Genomic DNA, 21573 nt, shown 5'->3' with positions numbered 1-21573 from the left:
GGATTTGATACGTACCGCATCAATTTAAATGTCTTCTACCTTTCAATGTGAATTCACGCTGCTTGCCGATATAGTTGGGACGTAGCAAATTGTATGTTGTCTTGAACGTTAGTCTTCGCGGCGTTGAAATAGGCAATTATTGCACTGCATAGCTTGGCTAATAGCTTTGTTGAGCATTTACAGATCAGGAAGAGTTAACAATAAATCCTTCACATCTTCCCTTAAACCCCAATAGAATTGACTCATCAACGCTTCTTCATCCCAATTGATGTCGCATGCTAATTGCTTGAATTCCGATGCATAGACTGATGTAGATCGCATTCCTTATCGTAGTGATCGGATCTTTGTTGTAGTCCATCAAACCTTGTCGTATTCATCAAATGCTTCTGCAAACGCCTCCAAAAAGGTTTCAAAGTTGTTCAATACGGACGATCATTTCTCAAACAAAGGAGCAAACCATGATAGAGCTTGTCCTGTAAGTAAGGTCCCAACAAGCCCAACACAAGACTCCTCCGTTGGATAGCATTCGGGCTGCAAAACTGTTATCAACCTGATTTGGTTGACGAATCCTCGAAACTTGGAATGCGTACCATCGAACTTGTCCGGAAGGCTAACTTGGAGCTCCTTATGTTGTGGAACCAGCGGTGCTTGTCGAACCTGAGGCAAAGTTGCTTCTCCAAGTGTAGAAGTTTGAGGCTGGTGCAACCTAGATTGTGCCATCCCAGATGCTCCATCATTATGAAGCCTTGCCACGACTCCTTCAATCTTTGCAGTTCTTTGCGATAACGTAGCGAGGGCATTCATGATAGCATCCAATTTGGACTTCGAACTTTTCGTCATATTAATGTCTTGGCCCCCGGCCATTCTAAGAGAAGGACAGAAATGACTCTACAAGAAGACAATATTGGTTTAGAGGTGCGTACTCCGCATCCTCTAAAATGCCTTAAGAGCTTCAAGAAAAGGGGTAATCCACTTTCTCCAAGAAGAATAAGACTCCAATATTGTAACAAAAGAAGTATCAGTTTAGAGGAGGGTAATCCGCTGTCGTGTTGTAACACGAGTATACCATGAAAATATAAAGAAAGGGGACTTTTATTAATATTCAATTACCTCAAATATTGTGAGCAACGACTGATTCCAGTGCCAATATTCACGGGCCAATTCAGACACCCCGTCACAGTCGGTCAAGGCACACTTATCAATAACGAAATGCTCCGTTCAAGTTCAATAGTGGGAGTCAACAGAATTGAAAGGACTAAATCGATGACTAAGCGAGCTGACGCAAAGGACCAATTTGACCCAGTTACGAGAACATCCAAGTCTTAGTACGGGCCTCTTACCCAATATGAGACCTAACTTGGTTGGGCAACCGAATGCGGTCCAATTATGGGAACATCCAGGTATTACTATGGGCCTCTTAGCCAACATGAGACTTGAATTGGTCGGGCGACTCAATGTGGTCCCAATTACGAAGCCCTGATTCCGCTTCAGGCTGTTCCATCCTTTGTGCCGTTTCGAGAACGTCCTTTCGGTAAAAGGATCTTTTAAAGGTAAAAACGGAGGAGAAAGCTCTGAAGGCAAGAGCCAATTTCGGATCCAAGATGGAAGATTGAAGAAATTCAGAGGCTAGGGTTTGAAAGAGGGAAGAATTATGATTAAAGGAGAGAATAGGTTAAGAAATGAAGGGGGAGAGAATAGAGGTTTTAAGGATCGGAGAGCTAGCTTCATACTTCGGGAGGGGAAAAAAGACAAAGAATTGAGGTTTTTTTTTCTTCATAGGATTATGGGAAGACTGAGGAAATCGTTACTGAAGTCAAAGTTGTACTAGTGAATCGGGATTTTAATGAAGTAGGTGTGATTACTCTTGATTGTTTTATAAAATCAAAGTTATGTTTGCGATTGAAGAATTAAAAGCGTGTCTATAGGATTGAGTATGCAGAGTGAATGAAATTTATTGGGTTAATCTAACGAGACAGTCAGTGGATACAAGGTCGTGAGTATAAAGCGGTATCGGAGATTAGCAAATTGTGTTGTTCGGGGTTCTCTATAACATCTAGAGACCTACCGGCTGGGGCAAAAAAGATTTTGGTGAGTAGTCGGAGGACATCCGTATAGATTTACGATATATGCTTGCAATCATTTATATTCCAACAGTCAAAAATCGATAGACTGCTTGAATATTAGCGAATCTCTATACTATCTTCTACAATCAGACATCCAAAAGCACGTAATATAACACAAGTGGTGAATCCGACGTGAAAGCTTGAGGTTGAAGGTATTGGATTTCGTTTGATTTTATTTTTATTTTTACGAAAAACAAAAATAAAAATTTTGAAGGATCTTTGGGAGGAGTTTCAAGTGGAGGGTCTTCTAAAGGACAAGGTATGCACATGGATCCGTCTATTGCTAGTTTGTTTCAAGCCTTCTCATTGTCAATGCAGCAACAACAAAGCAATGATCGAAAGGAAGCTTTGGTAACCAAAGCATTGCAAGCAGTGGTCAATAAAATTGATCAATTTGATGGGAGAAATATTTCAAGGTATTTAAGATGTTATGTTCATGAAATGGAATTAAATCAGATTTCTGAGAAGAAAATGGTTGAATTATTTGGACTTGCCATGATACCGAAGATAAGAGACCATATTACACCGATTTCAGATCGTTATGGGAATTCATGGGAGATTTTTTCACATGCATTGAAAGACGAATATTTCTTCAAAGATGCTGATCACGTTACTAAGAAGCTGTTTCTGAAATGGATTGAATAACCCAATAAGAATTTGCAAGCAACAGAGCTACTAAGGGAATTTGAGAGGCAGTACTTTCAATTGTCGAAGGTAGAAAAATTGACATTGGAGCTGAACAAAGTTGATCTATTTCTTCAAGCTGCTGATGGAGAATTGCAAGAGAAATTAGAACTCCTTCTTGAAGACAAAGAAGAAGATGAAGGATTGACAACAAAGTGGAAGAACGTTGAAGATGCGATGGGGTTGCTTACAAAAAAAGAAAGGAGGAAGGATAGGAGCAATATTCCAAAAACAGTACAAGCACCCAAAGCTCCAGTACGTACAACACCACCAACAATGCCTACAGTTCAACCTTCGACATCCTTATCAAAGAAAGCAGATATAAGGATGGAAGAAATTATACGAGGAATGCGAGATCTTCAAATCGAATTGGCAAGACTTGAAGAGAATACTTCTATAAATAATTTGAAGAATGTTTCAAAACAAGGATATGTACAAAGATGCATTTGGTGTGATGATGCTTCACACACTAGAAAAGATTGTAATGAATTTAATAATATGATACGGCAGGGAATTATTTGCTAAAAAGATGGGAAGATAGCATTGAAAGATAGGGAGGATCTTCTTCAAACCAATTTTGGCAAGGGAGGAATGAGAGCATTAGTTCAAGATTACTTAAAAGAGTATGAAACAGCAGCACGAGAAAGTGCAAGTTATGGTGCTAAAATAGATGATGACCTTGGTGGAAGTACGGAAACTAGTGAATTTTGGGCTTCTGCCATTTCTACAATGCAAGAAGGGAAATTACCTTGAGAAGTGTTATTGAGGACTTCAGCTACAATACGAAGTGCAATAGGTTGGGAGGATCCTGTTGAGTCTCTTTCAGTTCATGCATATATTGCTAAGAGCCAACATGAAGCTTTGATGGAAGAAAAAAGACGAGGAAATTTTGATGATACTAGAGAAGGAAATTCTTTTAAGAGGCAAACTCGAGGAAACAAAGCTCGGGAGGCAGCTTCACAAGAATTGCCTATAAAGGATACCTCAGCATCATTGGGAGAAAAAACAACGGAGACAAAAGATAAGGGCAAATCAATTGCTTATAAGCTACTTTCTGATATTGAAGCGGCAACAAATTTGAAAGGGGTGTTGGAAGAACGTATATTAAACGCTAAGGTGGAATTCACATTGAAAGAAGTCTTGAGAATTGCAAAGAAAGAGTTTCATGATGTTATCATTGACAGCATTAAGCGAAAGAGGCAATTAATGAGCGAAACTGGAATGAGTCATGCTATTAATGCAAGAATATGTAGAGATGAAGAAGAGGTTGATATTGGTTATAAGTAACCAACAAATGAAAAGAATGGGTATAATCAGCGAGTACGTTTCAAAGATTCTAGTGACAAGGAAATGGAAACTTTGAGCCATTATACTCGAAAGCATTGAGCAAGGGCAATTATTGAGGTATTGGTGAAAGTAGGAGATATAGAAGAACCAATAGTTGCTTTAGTCGACCATGGTTCTAAAATAAATCTCATGTCTAACGATCTTTATAAGAAGCAAAAATGGCCAATTGATATGGAACATGGATGGGCAATTCGAGCAGCTAATAACACACGAGGCGAATTATATAGAGCTTGTCCAGATATCAAAATTCGGATTGGGGATGTTGCGACGGAGCAACATTTCTTCGTTCAAGATACAACGTCTTATCCGTTGATTTTAGGACAACCTTATATCATGGCAACACGGATGGAAACAAAGATACTTGACGATGGTTCTGCTTATGCAAGGGTACGGAGCGAAGATGGGAGGAAAGCTGTACAATTTCTAACAGTACCTCCTAACCATGAACGGAATCGAGATAGGTTGAGGGAGAAACCATTGCCAAAGATTGTTGAAGGACTTAAGGATTTTGGGGAGGTACCACTGTAAAGCGAGATTATGGAGGTACAAAAGAGGAGGTACTCTCGCGAGATGAAGGTGCCTTTGATGCAAGTTTTATTGGTATATTGGAGAATGGAAATATTATGTATAAGAAAGTTGATGATTTTAAAAGAAAAGAAAGAAAAAGATTATATGATATTGAAGGAGAATTACGCAAGTTAGGTACGCAACAAGAAGATGAAACTGATTTGGATAATGAAGGTGACAAAGACGAACTAGACAAAGACGTAGAGTATATTCTAAATCAAACAATAATTGGGTAAATTGGTGCATACCGGAGGATGCTCAGGTTCAGAGGGGGTGGATGTCGTGTTGTAACATGAGTATACCGTGAAAATTATAAAGAAAGGGGACTTTTATTAATGTTCAATTACCTCGAATATTGGGAGCAACGACTGATTCCTGTGCCAATATTCAGGGGCCAGTTCAGACAGCCCGTTACAGTCGGTCAAGGCACACTTACCAGTAACGAAATGCTTCGTTCGAGTCTAATAGTAGAAGTCAACAGAATTGAAAGGACTAAATCGATGACTGAGCGAGCTGACGCAAAGGACCAATTGGACCCAGTTACGAGAACATCCAAGTCTTAGTACGGGCCTCTTACCCAATATGAGACCTTACTTGGTTGGGCAACCGAATGCGGTCCAATTATGGGAACATCCAGGTCTTACTATGGGCCTCTTAGCCAACATGAGACATGAATTGGTCGGGCGACTAAATGTGGTTCCAATTACGGAGCCCCAATTCCGTTTCAGGTTGTTCCATCCTTTGTGCCGTTTCGAGAACGTCCTTTTGGTAAAAAGATCTTTTGAAGGTAAAAACGGAGGAGAAAGCTCTGAAGTAGGAGCCAATTCTGGATCCAAGATGGAAGATTGAAGAAATTCAGAGGCTAGGGTTTGAAAGAGGGAAGAATTATGATTAAAGGAGAGGATAGGTTAAGAAATGAAGAGGGAGAGAATAGAGGTTTTAAGGATTGGAGAGCTAGCTTCATGCTTCGGGAGGAGAAAAAAGACAAAGAATTGAGGTTTTTTTTTCTTCATAGGGTTTTGGGAAGACTGAAGCAATCGTTACTGAAGTCAGTGTTGTATTGGTGAATCGGGGTTTTAATGAAGTGGGTGTGATTACTCTTGACTGTTTTATAAAATCGAAGTTACGTTTGGGATTGAAGAATTAAAAGGGTGTCTATAGGATTGAGTATGCGGAATGAATGAAATTTATTGGGTTAATCTAACCAGATAGTCAGTAGATACAAGGTCGTGAGTATAAAGCGGTATCGGAGATTAACACATTGGGTTGTTCGTGGTTCTCTGTAACGTCTAGAGACCTACCGGCTGAGGCAAAAAGGACTTCGGTGAATAGTCAAAGGACATCCGTATAGATTTACGGTATATTCTTGAAGTCATTTTTATTCCAACAGTCAAAAATCAATAGACTGCTTGAATATTAGCGAATCTCTATACTACCTTCTACAGTCAGACGTCCGACACATTCTCGAGCAGGAAAGCACGTAATACAACACCGCAACCTCTAAAATGCTAGTACACTTTCAAGTAGAGGGATAATCCACACTCTAATAAAGAAGAAACTAGCTTGATATCTGAGGTGAGTGAAGTCTCGACAAACTATCACGGACCCAGAAATACAGACTCGAGATCTAACAAATAGTTGAAGAAGAACTAGCAAGAACTAGATTAATCAGATGAGAATAATACCAAAGAGGTGAACTAGAGCTCCAAGAAATGTCTTGTCGAGATTGAAGAACTCTTCAGCCTCGATTCCAATATATACATCTATTTAGGAAGCTTTTCAAGCAACTTCTAGCAACTCTGAAGCTTCTAAAAGGTTCCAGAGACTTGCTTCTAAAAGGTTCTAGAAACTTGTCTCTAGAAGGTTCTAAGGATTATGTCCCTAACACATGTTTTTGGAGGTCACATGATAAAATATTACCACATAAATCCTAAATAAATAGTATTTGTAAAGACAAGAGTGAAATCTTCTTCACACTTATCAATTTCTTTTTTGTTTCTAGTCTAGTTTCAAGAGTCTCTACTTTTCTTGTTTTTTGGAAATAACTATTTTCAGTTTTTTTTTTAATACACATACTTTTTTATTTTTATTTTATCATAATTCTTTGAAAGAGCCTTATTAGATTATTTTCTTTCATTAAATTCTTGTCTTTGACAGTATCTAGCATTAGAAATCAAATTTTATTGAATTTTAGCCAATTGAGTATTGATAGCCAAACTGATCTTTTTATATACATACTTGAGATTAATTGTCAACATTATCATTTAGCCTTTTATTGCACTATGTAAACTCTCAACTTGTAGTGTTGTATAATAGCTATAATGGAAAATGTAATCAATCCAAAATTTCACAAACTTTGTATAATATGGGGACAACCAAATAACATTAACATGTTTTATGGCAACAATATCAAAGTTGAATTCTATGCCATTCATGGCTTTCTCATAATTGTTGATTCTGATTGTATAGACCATTTCTTTCCATGTAATCATAAAGGCCTCAAAACTAGCAACATCTCAAATAATGGGCTTGATATTTGACAATACATTTTTTTTGATGTGCTATAAGTAAAGCAGATGGTGTATTTCAATATCTGAAAATACAATGTCAATTACATGTATTAATGAGAGTTCATGATTGGTTATAAAAATACATTAAAGCATCGATGCAAATAAAAATCCTATTTGCTTTAGAATCTAAATATAGCCATCTTTTTTCTTTATTCACATAAAATAAAAGTATAGCAATAAAGAATGATTTGTACTTGGTTTGTAGCAACATGTAATAATGGTATTTAAAATCAATTTGTCTTGTATGTCAAGTCCAATAAGATGACATCAAATACATAGTTATATCAACATGCAAGTTCAATTGCCTTCGAAGCTGCAAAGAACAAGTAAAAATGTCTGCTATTGTTGTTTATTTTTTTTTGTATGAAAGTTGTTATTGCTCTCTAACTCACCTAAGAGTGCTTCTAAAGGAGTGCAGTTGTGAATTTTTTCTTCTCTTATGACATGTTGAAGGTTCTATATGTTCCTTTGGATGCATCTGCTACTGAAATTCAACTACATTATCTCAACATGGATGACTTAGGAAGAGGCACCAACATCAAATAAATTCGAAATTATTTCAACGTAATTAGTTGATAAGGTTCTTTTCAATAAGTAGGTTATTACATCAATGATTGGACCATGGTTATAGTCAATGTTTACTACATAGAATGTCCATGTCATGTCTTTTTGTTGTAAAATACATTGTAATTTGATCTAAAAGAGACATTGACATTGTCTTGATGTGGTGGATTGACTTGTAGCACTTAAGGTGTACTCACCTTAATGGATGTAATAGAGAAATCTAATGCAAGTAAGTCTTGTATTGAAGAGCATATAGCTGCATAGTTGTTGAAGTACAAATCCATGACAATAGGTGAAATATTTTAAGTTGATTTCTCCTTCTTGTAGTATGGCATAGATTCACTTAAGAAGTGGTTGAATTTTCTCCCCCTCTTATTGCTCAGTATATGTTACTTAATAGCTAGTGTTTGCTAAATACATCATTTATCATGTTTATTAAAAGCTATAGATTCCATGGAAAAAATATGAAATCATCTAAAAATAGTCATAGTTGCAATTACTAGATGCAAAATTAAAGTAAAATACTCTCTTACATGAAGGCTAAGACTCACAAAACTTTAAAAAAAAATATAACAAAACAAATAAAACAAACCATGAAAGTAAGGCTTTAATCACAAAGAATTACATCTTAATTGCTAGGTGTTGATTCCAATTTTAAAATCATGGTTGCATAGTTATAAATATTGCTGCATGGTGAAGTGTCACGGCCATAATCATGTAAGCTAATAATTACATATAGGAATAGGTAGAAGTAAGTAAAAGTAGATAAAAATAAGTTAATTCTATAATATTTAATATAGAAGCTTCCTAGAAACTTCCAAGATGCTGCTTTGACTTCACAGGTGTCTTTAATTGACTTTTTGGATTAGAAACGTGGTCAACAAGTTGGCCATGTGCCACACATGTTGTTAGCTTGAAGATTAAGCTAACTATGTGGCCCACACGTAGAAAAACTTGCCTTGTAAGTCAAGGCATGTGTCCTACAAAGTCAACACATATTGGAGGTCCTATAGAACGTCGCCACGTAGCCCCTTGTTAGATAGTATATATAGAGACAAGAGTGAAGGCTTCTTCACTCTTGCCAACTTCTTTCTTGTTTCTAGTCCAGGTTCAAGAGTCTTTAGTTTCTTGTCTTATGGCAATAGTCATTCCAGTTTCCTTTTAATATACCTACTTGTTTATATTTTGACTTATTATATCGAGATAATCTTTTTGTGTATATTTTCCCTCATCGAATCTTTGTCCTTGACAGATTGACAAGAGTACACTTACAATATCAGAGCTTTATTTTTTCTTGAATAAGAGTGGATTACTCCTTTCTCTTGACAAGACATAAGCAAATTAGAAGTTTGCGGATTACCCACTTCTAAACTGATATTGTTCTTAGTATCTTCTTTGTTATCAAGTCTTTCTTTTCTTTTGTCTTGAGCAATATCAAACAAATTTTTCTTCTTAGTGTCATTATGGCAGAGCTTGTTGAAATGAAGAGTACAATGGCACAAATGCAAGAGCAAATGAGGGAGTTAATGCTTGCGATGCATCAACTCAATTCACCAACACAGGAAAGAACAAGAATAGCAGAAAGTGGGGATATAGAGATGATCAGAGCTGCTTCAACATCTACAACAAATCACGTTCTTTCTCCAATTGTACAACACCCTATAAGCACTAGAGAACCAAGAATTGCCTTACCTGAGAAATTTGATGGTACGAGATCAAAGTTTCGAGGGTTCATCAATCAAGTACAATTGGCAATTGAACTTCAACCGCAAAGCTATCCAACTCCAGGATCACAAGTCAGGTTTATTGGCACTCTACTTTCTAGTTCTGCATTATCGTGGTTTTCGTCTTCTCTTGAACAATGAAATCCAATATTGGACAATTTGGAAGCTTTTTTGGCGGAGTTTTGATCTATGTATGGTGAACACGATGCAACTCGTATTGCAACAAATAAGATCCGAATTCTGCGACAAGAAAATCGCTCAGTAACAGTATATGCTTCACAATTTTGACAACTTGCAATTGACATCAAGTGGGATGATGCTGCACTCATCAATCAATTTCTTTATGGATTGCAATACGAAGTAAAGAAATTGATGCTCAACTTACCTGATCCTCAAACTTTGAGTCAAACAATCGATTTTGCGATAAAATGTGATAATCGACTTTTCGAATTTCGATCCGAGAATCATTCACGGGAACCTCAACGTTATTACTCAATGGCAACATCAACATCTTTGCCAAACGTACATTCGAAAGTAGAAGACATGCAAATTGACGCGGTACACTTTAAACCCCTAACTGAGCAAGAAAAGATTTGTCGTCGTCAAGAAGGATTATGTTTATATTGCGGAGAACCTAAGCACACTGCTCAACATTGTCCAAAGAAAAGACGCAACTATAAAATGAGGGGTACAACGGTCAAAGAAGACAACATGTCGGAAAACGGATTCGTCCAGCTACAATAGGGACCGTGCAGCTGGAACCTTATACAATTCCTAATGAAGGTCCTATCCTCTCCTCAGAACCCTCTCCTTGTTTTATAATAGACTTATATTTAGGACCTAAGAATTACAAAGCCTCTGCTTTATTAGATTCGGGAGCCTTAGCATGTTTTTTAGATGAACAATTTGTTAAAAGTCGTAAAATACCCTTTGTACAGAAACCTAAACCAGTACATGTAGAAGTCATAGATGGTCGTCCCTTGTCTTCTGGAGATGTCACTCATGAAACTCATCTTATAAAAGTAACAATAGACGGTCATTATAGCTACATAGCTTTTAACATAATTAAATCCCCGTCCAATCCAGTTATTTTAGGTTTATCCTGGCTAGAAAAATATAACCCTCGAATAGATTGGAATTCGCGTAAACTTGACTTTTCCCAGAGCGTTATTAATAGTTCTACCAACCAAGTAAAAAATTATAAGTCTAGTATAGTAAAACCCGTACTGATAGGTACCAAAGCATTTATACACGCAGCAAAAGAAGGATCAACTTTTGCTATTTATACTGCACCTATTTCTGAAAACGTAAAGACTTCAAGTAGCATTCCAAGTCAATATCAGGAGTATCAAGACGTTTTTGAGAAAAAAAATGCAGATATTCTTCCTGAGCATCGCCCATATGATTGTTCAATCGACCTCAAGGAAAGAACTTAGCCACCATTTGGACCAATCTATAGTTTATCGCAAGATGAGATGGCTGAACTCAAGACATATATTGACGAGAATTTAGCGAAGAATTTCATACGCCATTCAAAATCTCCAGCAGGAGCTCCAATTCTATTCATAAAGAAAAAAGATGGATCTTTACGAATGTGTGTTGATTATCGCGGACTCAACAAGATCACAATCAAGAACAGGTATCCATTACCTTTGATATCAGGACTCCTTGACCAGTTGAATCAAGCTAAGATCTATACAAAAATAGATCTAAGAGGAGCATGTAATCTAGTACAGATCAAAGAAGGAGATGAATGGAAGACTGCGTTTCGAACCAGGTACGGGCATTTCGAATATAATGTCATGCCCTTTGGACTCACGAATGCACCAGCTGCTTTTTACCATCTCATGAATGATGTATTTCATGAATTCTTAGACAATTTTGTCGTCTGCTATCTAGACGATATCCTGATCTATTCTAAGAACGTCGAAGAACATGAAATACATGTTCGTCAAGTATTACAAAAACTTAGAGATATAGGATTGTACGCCAAGATGGAAAAGTGTGTATTTCACACTACTCAAGTTGACTTTTTAGGATACATCATTTCAAATGATGGTCTCATGATGGATTCTAAGAAAGTCCAAACAATCATGGATTGGAAGATTCCAAGGACAGTAAGAGATGTCCAATGTTTCTTGGGATTTGCCAATTACTATCGGATCTTCATCAAAGATTTCTCACGAGTTGTAGCTCCACTTACACGCTTGACTAGTAAAGATAAATTCCAATGGAATCAAGAAGCGGAAGCAGCATTTGAAGCCTTGAAGACATCGTTTGTCTCTGCACCAGTCTTATATCGTGTTGATTTTTCCAAGGCATTTTTTATGGAAACAGATGCATCAGATTTTGCCTTGGGTGCAGTTTTATCACAAATGGGAACAGATGACAAACTTCATCCGATAGCTTTTCATTCAAGAAAATTCTCAGCAGCCGAGATCAATTATGAGATCCACGATAAAGAACTTCTTGCGATCGTGGATTCCTTTCAAGAATGGCATCATTATCTAGAAGTCGCTTCTAGTCCAGTCAATGTGTATACAGATCACAAGAACCTCGAGTATTTCATATCAGCATGCGTGTTGAATCGTCGTCAAGCTCGTTGGAATATGTCTTTGTCAAGCTTCGAGTTCATTATCACTTATCGGCCAGGAAAACAACAAGGTTTGTTAGATGCCCTATCTAGACGTTCTTATTTTGCACCAAAAGAAGGAGATGCAGCTTTTGAGCAACAAAGAACGGTCCTCTTGAAACCGAAGCAATTTCATCTCCGAGCAATGAAATCAACATTGACTGTTGATTCAACTTTTCTCAAGCAAATCCAGTCCAGTATGTCCTCAGATTCTCTTGTTTTTGATATCGAGAATAATTCTTCCAAGTCTCATGATCCTTCTAAGTTCGAGTTCAAGAATAATCTATTATATTTTGAAGGACGCCTATATGTTCCAGAAGGAGAAGCACGTTTACGTGTTCTTCAAGCACGTCATGACTTTTCAGCAGCAGGGCACTTTGGATATAATAAGACTTTGGAACTCATATCAAGAGATTTTTCGTGGCCACAAATGTGGAAGTCAGTCAAAAACTTTGTACAATCATGTGATATTTGTTCAAGATCAAAAATTCCTCGTCATCGATCTTACGGACTTCTTCAGCCATTACCTATACCAGAACAACCATGGTCTTCTGTTTCTATGGATTTCATCACAGATCTTCCAAGCTCAAGATCTTATGATTCTATATTTGTGATAGTAGATCGTTTCACCAAGATGGCACATTTTGTGCCATGTACAAAATCTATCACGGGTGAAGAAACAGCTAAGCTTTTCATTGATAATATCTATCGCTATCATGGATTACCTAAAGATATCATATCGGATAGGAGAACTCAATTTGTGTCAAGATTTTGGAGGACCCTTTTCAAGATTTTAAAAGTGGACATAAAGCTATCTTCGGCTTTCCATCCTCAAACTGATGGACAAACAGAGCACGTAAACCAAGTCTTGGAGCAATATTTAAGGTGTACTATCAACTACCAACAAGATGATTGGACAATCCTTCTGCCATTGGCAGAGTTTGCTTATAATAATATGGTACATTCTTCCACGCAACAAACATCTTTCTTTGCCAATTATGGCTATCATCCACGACTTGATACTTTTGATTTTTCAAAAGTTGATAATCCTGCAGCAGAAGATATGGCAAATCGGTTGTCAGAGTTACATGCAATAATGAAGACGTAATTGAACGAAGCTCAAGAACGACAAAAGATAAACGCAGATCTATATCGTAAGGAGCAACCACAAATCAACGTGGGTGATAAGGTATGGCTACTTCATCGCAATATCAAGACTACTCGACCTTGTGACAAGTTGGACTATAGTTGGCTTGGCCTTTTTTCTGTTTCTGAACAGATCAACCCAGTTGCATATCGGTTACATCTACCGGAGTCAATGAAGATCCATCCTGTATTCCACGTGTCTCTTCTTGAACCATATAAGACAGTGGATATACAAGGAAGAAGACAAATGCCACCGCCTCCTATAGAAGTAGATAATAATGAAGAATTTGAGGTGGAAGAGATATTAGACTCAAGGCGGCGCCGAAATAAGCTGGAATATCTTGTTCATTGGCGCGGATATGATATTAGTGAACGCACATGGGAGCCATCTAGAAATCTAGCAAATGCATCAGCTAAAGTCAAAGTTTTTTATCAACGACATCCATCGAAACCAAGATGAAAATCTCTCTAATAAAAGAGACAAGATTGAGGCAAGATAACATTCAATTTCCTATCCTTGTTTGTAATTTCTTTGCATTTGTGACGCTAATTAGATGGAGAGCCAACAACCAGCGGATTCAACTCAAGAACCTTCGTTTGCTGACTTGCCGGATGAGACATTACGATTGTCACAACCTTCAAGACGATGCAATCGAGATGAACATCTTCAAGAACGACATGTTCTTCCTCGAATAGATGGTGAGATACAACGCGTTTGGTATCACGATTTGGGAAGGGACTCCCGATGTTTGGTGATTTTGCTAGAGGTAGGAACAACTCCTGATGGTGTTCCAAATATTCTATTCGAAGGAAGTTACGAAGGCCTCAACAATGATCAAATAACTGGGTGGTCTTCCCGCCCTGGTATGGGACACTACCGATGGTTGAGAGGCCCTATCAATCATCTTCGAAGAGAACAGAGATCAGAGTATGTGGCGAATACAATTCGTCGCATCATAGATTTGTTCAACATATGATGACCGCTCCTCGTGGAACTCGTCTCTAGAAGGGGGGGTAATGTCACGGCCATAATCATGTAAGCTAATAATTACATATAGGAATAGGTAGAAGTAAGTAAAAGTAGATAAAAATAAGTTAATTCTATAATATTTAATATAGAAGCTTCCTAGAAACTTCCTAGATGCTGCTTTGACTTCATAGGTGTCTTTAATTGACTTTTTGGATTAGAAACGTGGTCAACAAGTTGGCCATGTGCCACACATGTTGTTAGCTTGAAGATTAAGCTAACTATGTGGCCCACACGTAGAAAAACTTGCCTTGTAAGTCAAGGCATGTGTCCTACAAAGTCAACACATATTGGAGGTCCTATAGAACATCGCCACGTAGCCCCTTGTTAGATAGTATATATAGAGACAAGAGTGAAGGCTTCTTCACTCTTGTCAACTCCTTTCTTGCTTCTAGTCCAGGTTCAAGAGTCTTTAGTTTCTTGTCTTGTGGCAATAGCCATTCCAGTTTCCTTTTAATATACCTACTTGTTTATATTTTGACTTATTATATCGAGATAACCTTTTTGTGTATATTTTCCCTCATCGAGTCTTTGTCCTTGACATGAAGGAACACAAAATTCTTCAAATACTTTGTTACATTTTTTACACAAATTTATGGATTATCCTTTTGTTTGATGAATTAATTCATTAGCTGATTTTATTGAAGAACAAACACTTTGAAGACACAACACCTAGCATCAGCAAGGTTGCATACAAAGAGAGTATGGAATAAGATGTCTCTCTCTTCAAATATCTATTACTTAAAGGTAGTGGTTGCTGTCCTAAAAGACAACTTTCACTCTTTGACTTTTATACATGTGGCCCTAGGATCTTTTTGGCATCTCACGAGCCTCGAGGGTATCCTATGACACATACCAATGACTCATACTTAGTCTTTGGATATTTTCTTATTAATACTTTATCCTTTTGACTTTGACTCTTGGACCATGACTTCGTATTATATCCATTGGATGCCCTTACCATATACCAAGAGTCAAACCTTTGACCACTAGTAACATACCTAAGTTAATATCCTCTATAAGGTAACTTATTCTACTTCTATTTTAACACTCCCACTTTGGTATTGGTCAAATGACTTTTAATCCTAATGCCTTGTCAACATGTGGTGTCTATCTTTTACTAATGCCTTTGTCAACAAATCAGGAAGCATTTCCTCCATTGTACAATACTTCATATCAATCACTCCCATTTCAATCTTCTCTCTTATAAAGTGATGTTGAATGTCAATGTGCTTGGTCTTTGAATGATGCTTTGGGTTCTTCATTTGTCCTTTAATGATGCTTGGGATTCTTTGCAGATGCAAGACATCTTTGATTGTCACATTCCATTAGAGCTGCTTCTATTTGTACATCTCTAATGTCTTCCAAAAGTTATCTCAACCATATTGCCTCCATTGCACCATGGCTTGCTGCCATGTATTCTGTCTCCATTGTTGACATTGCAATTATTGGTTGTCTCTTACAATTCCATGAAATTGCTCCCACTCCAATAAAAAATACATAGCCTGTTGTTAACCTTCTATCATTTATATCTCCAGTCCAATCTATATCTCAATAACCATGAAAATTAATGTTATCACCTCCAAGGCATAATTTGAAGTTCAAAGTGCCTTTTAAATATCTCATGATTCTTTTGATGGTTGCCCAATGGATTGGTCTAGCCTTTGACATGTGTTGGCTCACAACATTCACCGCATATGCAAGATCCACCCTTGTGCCAACCATTGCATACATTAGTGAGCCCACTTTTGTCTTGTATGGAATACCTTGCATTTGACCTTCAACTTTAGCAAACTCTTCATCCGTGAGCTTCATCAACTTCAAGTTTGCCTCCAATGGTGTTCCAATAGGCTTACACTCCTCTATGTTGAATCGTTTTAACACTTCTTCAATATACTTGCTTTGGCTCATTGTAATGGTCTTCTTAGCACAATCTCTTACAAACTCTACTCCTAAATAATAGTGAAGCTCTCCCAAATCATTCATTTCATATTTCTTTTCTAACTTTACCTTCAACGGATCCATCATCTTCAATGTATTGATTAAAATGATCAAATCATCAACATAGAGGATGACAATCAATATGAACCTATTTGATTGCATAGCATATAAGGAATGATCAGCCTCACTCCTTACAAATCCTTCACTCACAAAGAATGTATTAATGCATTGGTACCATGCCTTTGGTGATTGCTTTAGTCCATATAAAGATTTCTTCAACTTACAAACAAGGTATTGTTTGCCTTCTTCAACAAATCCTTGAGGTTGCTCCATGTAGATGTCTTCTTCCAAACTTCTATTTAAGAAAGCTGTCTTCACATCCATTTGATGCATCTTCAAGTCCAATGCTGCCCCAATTCCTATAATGGTTCTAATGGTGGTGAATTTGGCCACGAAAGCAAATGTCTCATTAAAATCCACACCAACAACTTATGAGTAGCCTTTAGCAACAAATCTAAACTTGTATCTCACAATATTATCCATTGCATCTCTTTTGGTTCTAAATATCCACTTACAACCAATTGAAGATCAATTTGGTGGAAGTTGAGTCAATTACCATGTTCCATTGTCCTTGAGTGATTTTTATTCTTCTTCCATAGCATTCTCCTACTTCAACGCATCCGTAGATTTCATTGCATCACATAAACTCAATGGATCAGTAAGAAATGCAACATTGGCATGTTCTTCACTTACTTGACCAAAGATGTGGTCCTTCCACCATTCACCACGTGGTTTTCTCTCTCTCAAAGGATATGTTCTTTTATTTGAAGAAGACCCTTCTTCTTGCATTCCATCCTTCTTCTTTCTCAGTGCTTATCTTTTCTAACTCAAAGATTGATATTATTCATCATCATCATCAACTTCAATATCTTCATTGTCTTCATTGTTGGTTCTAGCAATTGAAGGCACACTATGATTTACCTTCTTTGGCACATGATCTTGACTTCTATTTCCTCCATCCTCATTGTCATCATCATCATCTTCTTCTTTTTCTTCTTTTTCTTCTTCTTCTTTCTTTGCTGAACTTGAAGATGTATCTACAAACACACCTTCACTCCCACTTAGATACTCTTCCAAGTGTTCAAAAGTACTCTTATGCTCCAAAAACTCTACATCACAACTTTTGATGATCTTCTTGGTTTCTAAATACATTAGCTTATATGCTTTGGCACCTTCACAACATCCAACAAATATATATTTTGTACTTTTTGCATCAAGTTTGGATCTCATATAATCTGGTACCTTTGCATAAGCAATACATCCAAAAATCCTCATGTGTGAAACACAAGGTTTCTTCCTACTCCAAGCTTCTTGTGGAGTCATTGATATAAGTACACTTGTAGGGCACCTATTCCTTGTGTACACCGCATTTACTACAACTTCAGTTCAATACTCATGCCCAAGATTTTGTGTATGAAGCATATTCCTTGCCATCTCCACAATGGTCTGATTTACTCTTTTAACAACTCCATTTTGTTGTGGATTGTTGTCAGGGACAAGAACTCGATGAAAGCTAAAGAATAAGTGAGACTTTTCTCAAAAAGAAATAGGACAAAATAGAAATATGTATATTAAGAAAGAAACTGGAATGGCTATTGCCAAAATACAAGAAAACTAGAGACCCTTGAAACTAGACTAGAAGCAAGAAAGGAGTTGACAAGAGTGAAGAGGGCTTCACTCTTGCCTCTATATATACTATCTAACTAGAAGCCACGTGGCGATGTTCTATAAGACCTCCAATATATGTTGACTTTCTAGGCCACATGCCTTTGCTTGCAAGGCAAGTTTTCTATGGATAGACCACGTAGTTAGCTTGTTCTTTAAGCTTCCAACATGCGTGGCACATGGCTAACTTGTTGACCAAGTTTCTAACCTAAAAGTCAACTATAGACTCCTATAAAGTCAAAGCAGCGTCTATGAAGCTTCTAAGAAGCTTCTCTAGAAGATATTACACAATTAACCTACTTTTACATACTTTTATCTATTCATATAGGTAATTATATGTATGTCCGTGATATTACCCCCCCTTCTAGGGACGAGTTCCACGAGGAGCGGTGATTATATATTGAGAAAATCTAATATGCGGCGAATTGTATTTGCTACATACTCTGATCTTTGTTCTCTTCAAAGATAGTTGATGGGTCCTCTTAGCCATCGATAGTGTCCCATTCCAGGGCGAGAAGACCACCCTGTTATTTGATCACTGTTGAGGCCTTCATAACTTCCTTCAAATAATACATTTGAAACACCATCAAGAGTCGTTTCTATCTCCAATAATATCACCAAACATCGAGAATCTCTTCCAAGGTCGTGATACCAAACGCGTTGTATCTCACCATCTATTCGAGGAAGAACATGTCGTTCTTGACGGTCTTCATCTCGGTTGCGTCATCTTGAAGGTTGTGACAATCGCAATGTCTCATCCGGTAAGTCAGCAAACGAAGGTTCTTGAGTTGAATCTGCTGGTTGTTGGCTTTCCATCTAATTAGCGTCACAAAATGCAAAGAAGTTGCAAACAAGGATAGGAAATTGAATGTTATCTTGCCTCAATCTTGTCTCTTTTATAAGAGAGGTTTTCATCTTGGTTTTAATGGATGTCGTTGATAAAAAACTTTGACTTTAGCTGATGCATTTGCTAGATTCCTGGATGGCTCCCATGTGCGCTCACTAATATCATATCCGCACCAATGAACAAGATATTCCAGCTTATTTCGGCACCGCCTTGAGTCTAATATCTCTTCCACCTCAAATTCTTCATTATTATCTACTTCTACAGGAGGCGGTGGCATTTGTCTTCTTCCTTGTATATCCACTGTCTTATATGGTTCAAGAAGAGACACGTGGAATACAGGATGGATCTTCATTGACTCCGGTAGATGTAACCGATATGCAACTGGGTTGATCTGTTCAGAAACAGAAAAGGGGCCAAGCCTACGATAGTCCAATTTGTCACAAGGTCGAGTGGTCTTGATATAGCGACGAAGTAGCCATACCTTATCACCCACGTTGAGTTGTGGTTGCTCTTTACGATATACATCTGCATTTATCTTTTGTCGTTCTTGAGCTTTCTTCAACTGCGCCTTCATTATTGCATGTAACTCTGACAACCGATTTGCCATATCTTCTGCTGCAGGATTATCAACTTTTGAAAAATCAAAAGTATCAAGTCGTGGATGATAGCCATAATTGGCAAAGAAAGGTGTTTGTTGCGTGGAGGAATGTACCGTATTATTATAAGCAAACTCTGCCAATGGCAGAAGGTTTGTCCAATCATCTTGTTGGTAGTTGATGGTACACCTTAAATACTGTTCCAAGACTTGGTTTACGCACTCTGTTTGTCCATCAGTTTGAGGATGGAAAGCTGAAGATAGCTTTATGTCCACTTTTAAAATCTTGAAAAGAGTCCTCCAGAATCTCGACACAAATTGAGTTCCCCTATCCGATATGATATCTTTAGGTAATCCATGATAGCGATAGATATTATCAATGAAAAGCTTAGTTGTTTCTTCACCTATGATAGATTTTGTACATGGCATAAAATGTGCCATCTTGGTGAAACGATCTACTATCACAAATATAGAATCATAAGATCTTGAGTTTGGAAGATCTGTGATGAAATCCATAGAAACAGAAGACCATGGTTGTTCTGGTATAGGTAATGGCTGAAGAAGTCCGTAAGGTCGATGTCGAGGAATTTTTGATCTTGAACAAATATCACATGATTGTACAAAGTCTTTGACTGACTTCCACATTTGTGGCCACCAAAAATCTCTTGATATGAGTTCCAGGGTCTTATTATATCCAAAGTGCCCTGCTGCTGGAAAGTCATGACGTGCTTGAAGAACACGCAAACGTGCTTTTCCTTCTGGAACATATAGGCGTCCTTCAAAATATAATAGATTATTCTTGAACTCGAACTTAGAAGAATCATGAGACTTGGAAGAATTATTCTTGATATCATGAACAAGAGGGTCTGAGGACATACTGGACTGGATTTGCTTGAGAAAAGTTGAATCAACAGTCAATGTTGATTTCACTGCTCGGAGATGAAATTGCTCCGGTTTCAAGAGGACCGTTCTTTGTTGCTCAAAAGCTGCATCTCCTTCTTTTGGTGCAAAATAAGAACGTCTAGATAGGGCATCGGACAAACCTTGTTGTTTTCCTGGCCGATAAGTGATAATGAAGTCGAATCTTGACAAAGACATACTCCAACGAGCTTGACGACAATTCAACATGCGTGCTGACATGAAATACTCGAGGTTCTTGTGATCTGTATACACAGTGACTGGACTAGAAGCACCTTCTAGATAATGACGCCATTCTTGAAAGGAATCCACGATTGCAAGAAGTTCTTTATCGTGGATCTCATAATTGATCTCGGCTGTTGAGAATTTTCTTGAATGAAAAGCTATCGGATGAAGTTTGTCATCTCTTCCCATTTGTGATAAAACTGCACCCAAGGCAAAATCCGATGCGTCTGTTTCCATAAAAAATGCCTTGAAAAAGTCAACACGATATAAGACTGGTGCAGAGACAAACGATGTCTTGAAGGCTTCAAATGCTACTTCCGCTTCTTGATTCCATTGGAATTTATCTTTACTAGTCAAGCGTGTAAGTGGAGCTACAACTCGTGAGAAGTCTTTGATGAAGATCCGATAGTAATTGGCAAATCCCAAGAAACATTGGACATCTCTCACAGTCTTTGGAATCTTCCAATCCATGATTGTTTGGACTTTCTTAGAATCCATCATAAGACCATCATTTGAAATGATGTATCCTAAAAAGTCAACTTGAGTAGTGTGAAATACACACTTTTCCATCTTGGCGTACAATCCTGCATCTCTGAGTTTTTGTAATACTTGACGAACATGTATTTCATGTTCTTCAACATTCTTAGAATAAATCAGGATATCGTCTAGGTAGCAGACGACAAAATTGTCTAAGAATTCACGAAATACATCATTCATGAGATGTTGAAAAGCAGCTGGTGCATTCGTGAGTCCAAAAGGCATGACATTATATTCAAAATGCCCGTACCTGGTTCGAAACGCAGTCTTCCATTCATCTCCTTCTTTGATCCGTACTAGATTATATGCTCCTCTTAGATCTATTTTTGTATAGATCTTAGCTTGATTTAACTGGTCAAGGAGTCCTGATATCAAAGGTAATGGATACCTGTTCTTGATTG

The 21573-nt window shown here is 37.6% G+C and overlaps 1 long non-coding RNA gene across 1 annotated transcript; it reads right to left on the bottom strand.

The window, feature by feature from the left end:
• Positions 1 to 17905: 17905 nt before the first annotated feature.
• On the bottom strand, positions 17906 to 21199 carry LOC149987897 (uncharacterized). The gene is made up of 2 exons (XR_016505956.1): positions 20371 to 21199; positions 17906 to 20250 (listed from the first exon to the last, which is right to left on the bottom strand). It is a non-coding gene; the product is annotated as an uncharacterized LOC149987897 (long non-coding RNA).
• Between the last annotated feature and the right edge of the window lie 374 nt (positions 21200 to 21573).

Source organism: Physcomitrium patens, chromosome 13 (genome assembly GCF_059467195.1).
Source record: "Physcomitrium patens ecotype Gransden chromosome 13, ASM5946719v1, whole genome shotgun sequence".
NCBI lineage: Eukaryota > Viridiplantae > Streptophyta > Bryopsida > Funariales > Funariaceae > Physcomitrium > Physcomitrium patens.
Note: the sequence above shows the minus strand (reverse complement) of the source record. Positions and strands in the feature narration are given on the sequence as shown.